This window comes from Papio anubis, chromosome 14, assembly GCF_008728515.1.
Source record: "Papio anubis isolate 15944 chromosome 14, Panubis1.0, whole genome shotgun sequence".
In the NCBI taxonomy this organism is placed as follows: Eukaryota; Metazoa; Chordata; class Mammalia; order Primates; family Cercopithecidae; genus Papio; species Papio anubis.
The window spans coordinates 24071385-24080302 of NC_044989.1; positions in this window are offsets into that span (position 1 = coordinate 24071385).

Here is an 8918-nt window from a genome sequence, read left to right on the forward strand (position 1 = left end):
CAGAAACTGTTTTTCTTCTTGTGGTAATTATTAATTCTCTGCAGTGATTTAGAAGAATTCTTGTACTAAATGTCTTGCCATTAAAAGTTTGATAAGTATAGAAACTGACAGTAAAACTATTTTTAAAAGTCATTCTGCTTCTAACCCAAACTTCTTACTCTACCTATTATTTTACCACGACGTGAGCTGTACGAATCACCTCCAATTTACATATTATGGAAGAGCCTTACATGGAAAAGAAGAAATCATTTTCAAAGAAATCATTTTCAAATTAGACATTCCATCTAGAACTGTCAGTAGCTGATTCCCATCACTGTCTTTTATTTCTTCATGCTTTTAGATGAGAGTAATCATATCTGCAGTAATTCCCAGGATAAAATTTTCTTTTTACAGCTCATTTTATGAAGTTTTTTTTTTTTATTTCAAAGAATAAAGCAATTATTCTTTCTTTTTGAAATTGCATATCGTCCAGAAACATTAATGATTCTTTCTTTTTGAAATTGCATATCAAGTTTAGAAATATTGACTTCTTTAATTTAAAATATTAATGTCAAGTGATAGGTATAAACATCTATATTCTACCCTCTTTCTTTCAGTGTACTTCTTGTTCTTGGCAGATCCTCATTCCTACTGGATATCTGTTACACACCAATTATCTTAGGCTACAGCTGTTTATGACAGCTGTTCTCTCCACTGCCCACCAGGCAGCCACCCTTCTGTGGAAATCCCTGCCTCTGCCTCCCAAGTGGGGCTGCTTTGGCTAGGGCTTCACCCTTGGCTCAGGCAGAGCTTCTGATCTAAATCAATCCAAAGCTTGCGTTTCCAGCAAAAGCATCATTTCTTCTCATTGGCTATGAATAAGGCTTCCATTCATCAGTCATTTTTCCGGGGACTTCTGAGGGAAAGATTCTTTCTCTGTCCTGCTAGATTTTTACCTGAGGGAATGTGAGGCCCAAAGTTGCTGCAGCCATCTTGACATCTTGAGTGGGAGCCAGTCTGAGAACAGAGATGAGAAAGAGAGAGAGAGAGAGAGAGAGAGAGAGAAGCAGACCTTTGTGATACATTTCAGCCTGTAAGCCTCTTATAGCAGCAAGCCCTATTTCCAAACTTTTCAGTTACATAATCAAGTAAATATCCTGTTTTGTTTAAGCATCTCTCTCTTCCCCTCTCACCTTCTGTCATGGGATGACACAGCAAGAAGGCCCTTGCAAGATGCTGACACCTTGATATTGGACTTCTTAGGCTTCAGAACTGTGAAAAATAAATTTCTTTTCTTTATAAGTTGCCTAGTCTCTGATATTCTCTTATAGCAGCACAAAATGGACTAAGACGAGCACAATAGACTGACCTGGCTGTGTGACTGCAATCTCTGGGCTTGGTTGAGGGCCATTTGTGCCTGGAATTGGAGGGCACTGTGAAGACATTGTCCATTTCAGAAAGGCTTTGTTCCTAAGTCAGTGCTGCTAGCCTTCTCCACAGTGACCTTTGCCACACTCCACCCCAGGTGTCCACATTCTTGTCAAAGGGTGAGAAATCTTTTGTGACTGGCCATGACATGCCATTGTAACACAGGTGGCCAACCAGTTTATACGCCTATTTATCCCTTAAAACAGGTCGTTTATTTTCATGCACAATTGGAACTGTAAGTCAAACTCTGCTTCTTTATGGTGGTAAATGACATGTTGATTATGCTAAAGAAAGATTATTATCATAAGTGAGCACCTCTGTCTTGTATCACGGTGGTACTACATCAGGGAAACCTGGTGGTCTGTTTTATTTATTTATTTATTTAAAAGACAGGATCTCATTCTGTCACCCAGGCTGGAGTGCAGTAGCACAATTGTAGCTCATTACTGTAACTCCTGCACTCAAACAATCCTCCCACCTCAATCTCTCAAGTAGCTGGGACTACAGGTGTGTACCATACACTCGGGTAATTTTTTTTTTTTTTTGAGACAAAGAGTGTCTTGCTCTGTTGCCCAGGCTGGAGTGCAGTGGCACAATCTTGGCTCACTGCAACCTCTGCCTTCCGAGTTCAAGTGATTCTCCTGTCTTAGCCTCCTGAGTTGCTGGGATTACAGGCATACACCACCACACCCAGCTAATTTTTTTTTTGTATTTTTAATAGAGATGGGGTTTCACCATGTTGCCTAGGCTGGTCCTGAACTCCTGGACTCAGATGATCACCTGCCTCGGCCTCCCAAAGTGTTGGGATTACAGGCATGAGCCACTGCACCTGGCCTAATTTTTTTTTTTTTTTTTTTTTTAGATTTTGTAGAGGCAGGGTCTTCCTATGTTGCCCAGGCTGGTCTTGAATTCTTGGCCTCAAGTAATCCTCCCACTTTGGCCTCCAAAGCACCAGGATTACTGATGGGAGCCACCATGCCTGGCCATATTTTATTTTTAATAGGAAATTTGTTCCCATGGCTGAAAGCTCAAAGGGTACAAATAAATGTTTGTGAAAACTTTCCTTCCCCCTCCTGTTCTCCAGGTGCCCAATTCTCTTCCCCAGAGCTAATCCATTTCATACTTTTGATGTAACCTCCCAGAGTGACTTTACATATTTAAGCAAACAATGAATTATATTGTTTGCCTCCACACTGGTGTATGGACCTTCTGAGCCTTGCTCTTTTCACTGAAGATATCTTGGATGTACTTGCATGTAGTACATAAACAGCTTCCTCATTCTTCTTGGTAGCGTCTTAGTATCCCACAATTTCATAATAGCATGATTTCATTAATGTCTATTGATGGACATTTCAGTTGCTTTGTATCTTTGGCTCTTGAAAATAATGCTACAATAAACAATCTTGTACATATGTCAATCTGTGCTTGGGTAAATATATTTTTGCAATAAATGACTAGATGTAAAGTTTTTGGGCCAAGGATATATGTGTTTGTATATTCTCCCCAATACACACTTTTTTAGTTTAGTTTTTTTTTTTTTTTTTTTTAAGACAGAGTCTTGCTCTGTTGCCTAGGCTGGAATGTAGTGGCCCAATCTCGGCTCACTGCAACCTCCATCAACCAGGCTCAAGCGATTCTCCTCCCTCAGCCTCCCAAGTAGCTGGAATAATAGGTGTGTGCCACCATGCCCCGCTAATTTTGTATTTTTTAGTAGAGACAGGATTTCACCATGTTGGCCAGGCTGGTCTCGAATTCCTGACTTTAGGCGATCCGCCTGCCTTGGCCTCCCAAAGTGCTGAAATTACGCCAGGCTTAGGTTTTATTATACTTGAAAAAATAATGCCTACCATGGGAATAAAATCCAAATAGAATCAAAGTGTATATATATAGGCCGGGCACGGTGGCTCACGCCTGTAATTCCAGCACTTTGGGAGGTCGAGGCGGGCGGATCACCTGAGGTTGGGATTTCAAGACCAGCCTGACCAACATGGAGAAACCCCATCTCTACTAAAACTACAAAATTAGCCAGGTGTGGTGGCACATGCCTGTAGTCCCAGCTACTTGGGAGGCTGAGGCAGGAGAATCGCTTGAACCTGGGAGGCAGAGGTTGCGGTGAGCCAAGATTGCACCATTGCTCTCCAGCATGGGCAACAAGAGTGAAACTCCGTCTCAAAAAAAAAAAAAAAAAAAGTATACATATATGCAGAGACAGTAAAAAGTAAGTCCTCTTACGCTTCAGTTTCCAGGCTCCCTCCCTAGAGGTAACTTTACCACTGTTTGTGTTTGTACTTCTAGAGATATGCATATACAAACATATATATATATGAATAAATATATGTCATCATTTGCCTTTGCTTAGAAGGTATATACTACACATACTATTCTGTACCTTGAGTTTTTAATTAATATGTCTGGAGTTTATTGCATACCAGTAAGTATAGATAAACTTCATCCTCTCGTTATCTTTTTTTTTTTTTTTTTGAGACGGAGTCTCATTCTGTTGCCAGACTGGAGTGCAATGGCATGATCTCCACTCACTGCAACCTCCACCTTCTGGGTTCAAGCGATTCTCCTACCTCAGCCTCCCAAGTAGCTGGGACTACAGGCACACAACACCATGCCTGGCTAATTTTTGTATTTTTAGTACATACGGGGTTTCACTATGTTGGCCAGGCTGCTGTCAAACTCCTGACCTCGTGATCCTCCCGCCTCAGCCTCCCAAAGTGCTGGGATTACAGGCATGAGCCACCTCACCCAGCCATCCTCTCCTTATCTTTAAAGTCAATATGGAATTTATTTTGAAGAGACTAATATTAGTTTTTTCATTAAAAAATTAATGTATAGTTTACATAAAATAAAATGTATCATTTTTTACTGTACAATTCTGTAAGCTTTGACAAACAAATATATTCGATTTGTAATTTTTTTTTTTTTTTTTAGAGACAGAGTCTCCCTCTGTTGCCCACGCTGGAGCTCAGTGACAGGATCTTGGCTCACTGCAACCTCTGCCTCCTGGATTCAAGTGATTCTGCTGCTTCAACCTCCCAAGTAGCTGGGATTACAGGCATGAGCCACCACCATGCCTGGCTAATTTTTGTATTTTTAGTAGGATTGGGGTTTCACCATGTTGATCAGGGTGGTCTGGAACTCCTGACCTCAAGTGATCCACCTGCCTTGGCCTCCCAAAGTGCTAGGATTATAGGTCTGAGTCACCAAGCCTAGCCTGTGTATATTGTATTGTAATTTTGATGGACATTGCTAATTGCTGTCTTGAGAATTTGTATCAGTTCACACTCCCACCAGCAATGCATGAGTACCTGCTTTTCTGCAGTCTTGCCGATTTAGATGTGTCATAAAACTTTTTGATCTTACCAATTTGCAGGTAAAAGTGGAATTGCATCATTTACAATGTCATTTCTCTTAGGATAAAGCTGAGCATCTTTTCATTTTTATAAAATCTGCTCATGGCCAGGCGTGATGGCTCATGCCTGTAATCCCAGCACTTTGGGAGGGAGGCAGGTGGATCACCTCAGGTCAGGAGTTCAAGACTAGCCTGGCCAACCGGGTGAAACCCTGTCTCTACTAAAAATACAAAAAATTAGTCGGGCGCAGTGGCAGACGCCTGTAATCCCAGCTGCTTGGGAGGCTGAGGCAGGAGAATCGCTTGAACCCAGGAGGCAGAGATTGTAGTGAGCCGAGATCATGCCATTGCACTCCAACCTGGGCAACTAGAGTGAAAATCCGTATTAAAAAAAAAAAAAAAAAGAAGGCTGTGGTAGCTCACACCTGTAATCCCAGCACTTTGGGAGGCCAAGGCGGGTGGATCACAAAGTGAGGAGTTTGAGACCAGGCTGGCCACCATGGTGAAACCCCGTCTGTACTTCTGTATTAAAAATACGCACACACACACACACACAAACACACACAAATTAGCTGGTCATGATGGTGCACGCCTGTAATCCCAGCTACTCGGGAGGCTGAGGCAGGAGGACTGCTTGAACCCGGAAAGCAGAGGTTGCAGTGAGCCGAGATCGTACCACTGCACTCCAGCCTGGATGACAGAGTGAGACTTGGTCTCGGAAAAAAAGAAAAAAAAAATCTGCTTATATTTCCTTTTCTGGAAACGCTCCATACTTTTTTTTTTTTTGGCCCATTTTTCTGTTGTGGACTGGTCTTCATTTATAAGGACTCTCAATAGATTGGGAAATTTGCCCTTGTCTGTGATATGAATTGCAAAAATTTGGGAAACTCGATGTTCATAGAAACATCAAAGAAGAATTGTATTCCCTCCACAACTAATACATAAACCTTTCAACCGTTGGGAGAACCCTGCACATGCAAAGTTCCACTTCAAAAATGAGATTTGGCTTAGAAGGTTATCATGCTTTGCAAAAAAAAAAGCAAGTGTACACTATTGTTCTGAAACAAAGGAATGGATCTGTGCAATCAACAACATAGTTTTTGGATAACCTTTGAGGATTACAAGTTAATGTTATTATTACAAGTTTATTATAGGTAATATAACCAATTGGGTCTCTCTGATTAAAATGTCTAAATATCCCTTGGTTCATTGCAGGCACATGGAAAGTTGAAAAGTCATCTCTGTGTGCTTCCTTGCTGCCATAACTTTCCAAGATTATTATATCACCTTAAAATAAAGAATAAGATCACGGCTTGGGTGATCTATCTTCAAAATGCATACATGATGTTCAACAGTGATATCTACATCTCAGAATGTAAAGGAGATGAGTTGGGACTTAAGAAAATAAAACATTATGGCCAGGCGCGGTGGCTCATACCTGTAATCCCAGCACTTTGGGAGGCCGAGGTGGGTGGATCACCTGAGGTTGGGAATTCGAGACCAGCCTGACCAACATGGAGAAACCCTGTCTCTACTAAAAATACAAAATTAGCCGGGCTTGGTGGCACATGCCTGTAACTCCAACTACTTGGGAGGCTGAGGCAGGAGAATCGCTTGAACTCGGGAGGCGGAGGTTGCAGTGAGCCGAGATCATGCCATTTCAGTCCAACCTGGGCAATAAGAGTGAAACTCCATCTCAAAAAAAAAAAAAAATATATATATATATATATGTTTTTTTTATATATATATATATGTTATTTGGCCTCCAATACAGCAGAAGACAGTTTGTGAACCAAAAACTGGGTATAGAAAATTTTAGTTGGTTTACTTGCATAAATAAAGTCACATTCAGAATACCTAGGAGAGGTGCTGGGGATGGGGTGGAAATAGAGAAGAGTGACTCAGTCCTCCTTAGATGTGGAATAATGGATGTAAGGATGTAATTAAGTCATCCTTTATAAGCTTGAACCAGGTGAGTAGTGATCACTGGCTTTGATTTTAATTAGCCTATTCTTGATATTAAACATTTCCTATACTCTCTCATTATATATGACTTTCTTCAAGCATGGATAATTGATAGAAGTCATACATATTTAGAGCCTTTTTATTCCTTCTCTTGATGTCTACACATACCTTCATCAGTCTCTACATATAATGTCTGTTAATAGATCATCCTAATCATTAATAATAAGCAATAATTAGAATGAAAAATAATGAAAAACTTCACACACTAAATTCAGGTCTTTGAATTTACTCTGGCTTAACTGATTTTTTTATGTGTAACTGGCTCATTGAACAGGCAGGACTTGTGCTTTGTGACCATAGAAGCAACTTTATTTTTATCTCCTACTTTCCCTTTAAAGCTGTTCGGTGCAGGAAGCCCTTGCCTTCCCTTCTGGATGAAAACTCAAGCATTTCCATCACATCTCTACTCACTCTTGGGTAATAAAAATCCTTACAATCCCTTTAGTTCACATTCACAGGCTGAACCTAGTGATTAACCTTCTCCCTTCCTTCAGCTGGGGCCTGTTGCAGGTGAGAGGCTGTGATCCAGGAAAGGTGGGAGGGGTCAACTGCTGCTCTTTTTTTCACTGTCACCCTCCTTTCCCCAGACTGCCTCCCAGCTAGATCCTGTCTCTTGGGAACTTTTACCAAGAGCTAGAACGGAAAGGACATGGAAGGAAGGAGAGGAGAAGTGGGAAGACAAGAAAGTACTTACCGAGCTGGTCTACTCTCTGGGCTAAAGGGACACACACAGGTACAGACTCCTGACTTATAACAAGATTCCAATGCAATTTGGTGGGAAAATATGTTCTTTTCTTTTCTTTTTTAATTCAAGAGATTGGGCTCACGCCTGTAATCCCAGCACTTTGGGAGACCCAAGCAGGCAGATCATCTGAGGTTAGGAGTTCAAGACCAGCCTGGCCAACATGGTGCAACCCCTGTCTCTACTAAAAATACAAAAATGAGCTGGGTGTGGTGGCATGTGCCTATAGTGCCAGCTACTTGGGAGGCTGAGACATGAGAGAATCACTTTAACCCAGGAGGCAGAGGTTGCAGCAAGCTGAGATCATGCTGCTGCACTCCAGCCTGGGTGACAGAACAAGACTCTGTCCCACAAAAAAAAAAAAAAAAAAAAAAAAAAAAAAGATAAATATAAGAAATGGGTTTTTACTATGTTGCCCAAGCTGGCTCTAAGGTCCTGGACTCACATCCTCCTACATCAGCCTCTGAAGTAGCTGGGGCACACAAGCTACCATGCCTGGCTTAGATGTTATTTTCAATAATGGTGCGAGGTTAACTGGCTACCCATATAGAAAAGAAAATGGACCTTGACTCCTACATCCCTCCATCCATCAACATTAATTTGAAATGGATCATAAAAGTAAATGTGAAAGTGGGAGAATATTTTCATGACTTTGAGGTCAGCAACAACTTGTTAAACAGGGAGCACAAATTACCAAATATAAAATAGAATATTGGTAAGTTGGACCTGATTAAAATTAAAAACTTCTTTCCATCAAAAGACATCATTTGAGTGAAAGGCAAGACACAGATGGGAATAAAATACTTGTATTTACATGTCTGACGAAGGACTCCTATCCAGAATATATGAAGAACTCCATATCAGTAAGCAAGACAGACAATCCAATAAAAACTGGGCTAAGACTTGAACTAGTACCTCACAATAAATAAACACATGAAAAGGTTCAAAGCGTCAGGGAAATGTAAGTGAAAAAGCCAATGAGGTGCTGTTCCCAGAATGGCTGAAACTAAAAGGAAAACCAAGTGGAGACAAAGACATGGAGCATGTGTTCCTGATTTAAATTGGTACAGCCACATTGGAAAACTTAATGGTGCCAAAGCGAAATATACATATACTCTATGACCTAAAAATTCCACCCCTTTGTATATTCCTGATGAAAATGAATGCTTATATTCACCAAAAGACATGCATAAGGATGTTCATTGCAGCTTTATTCATAACACTTACAAATGGAAACAACTTGAATATTCATGCTTAAATATATTGTGGCATAGTCATTTAATAGAATACCACACAATATTGAAAAAGAATGAACTACAGTTCTCCACAACTATGTAGATGACTGTCATAGGCATAAGGTAAAGTGAAAGAACCTAGATATAG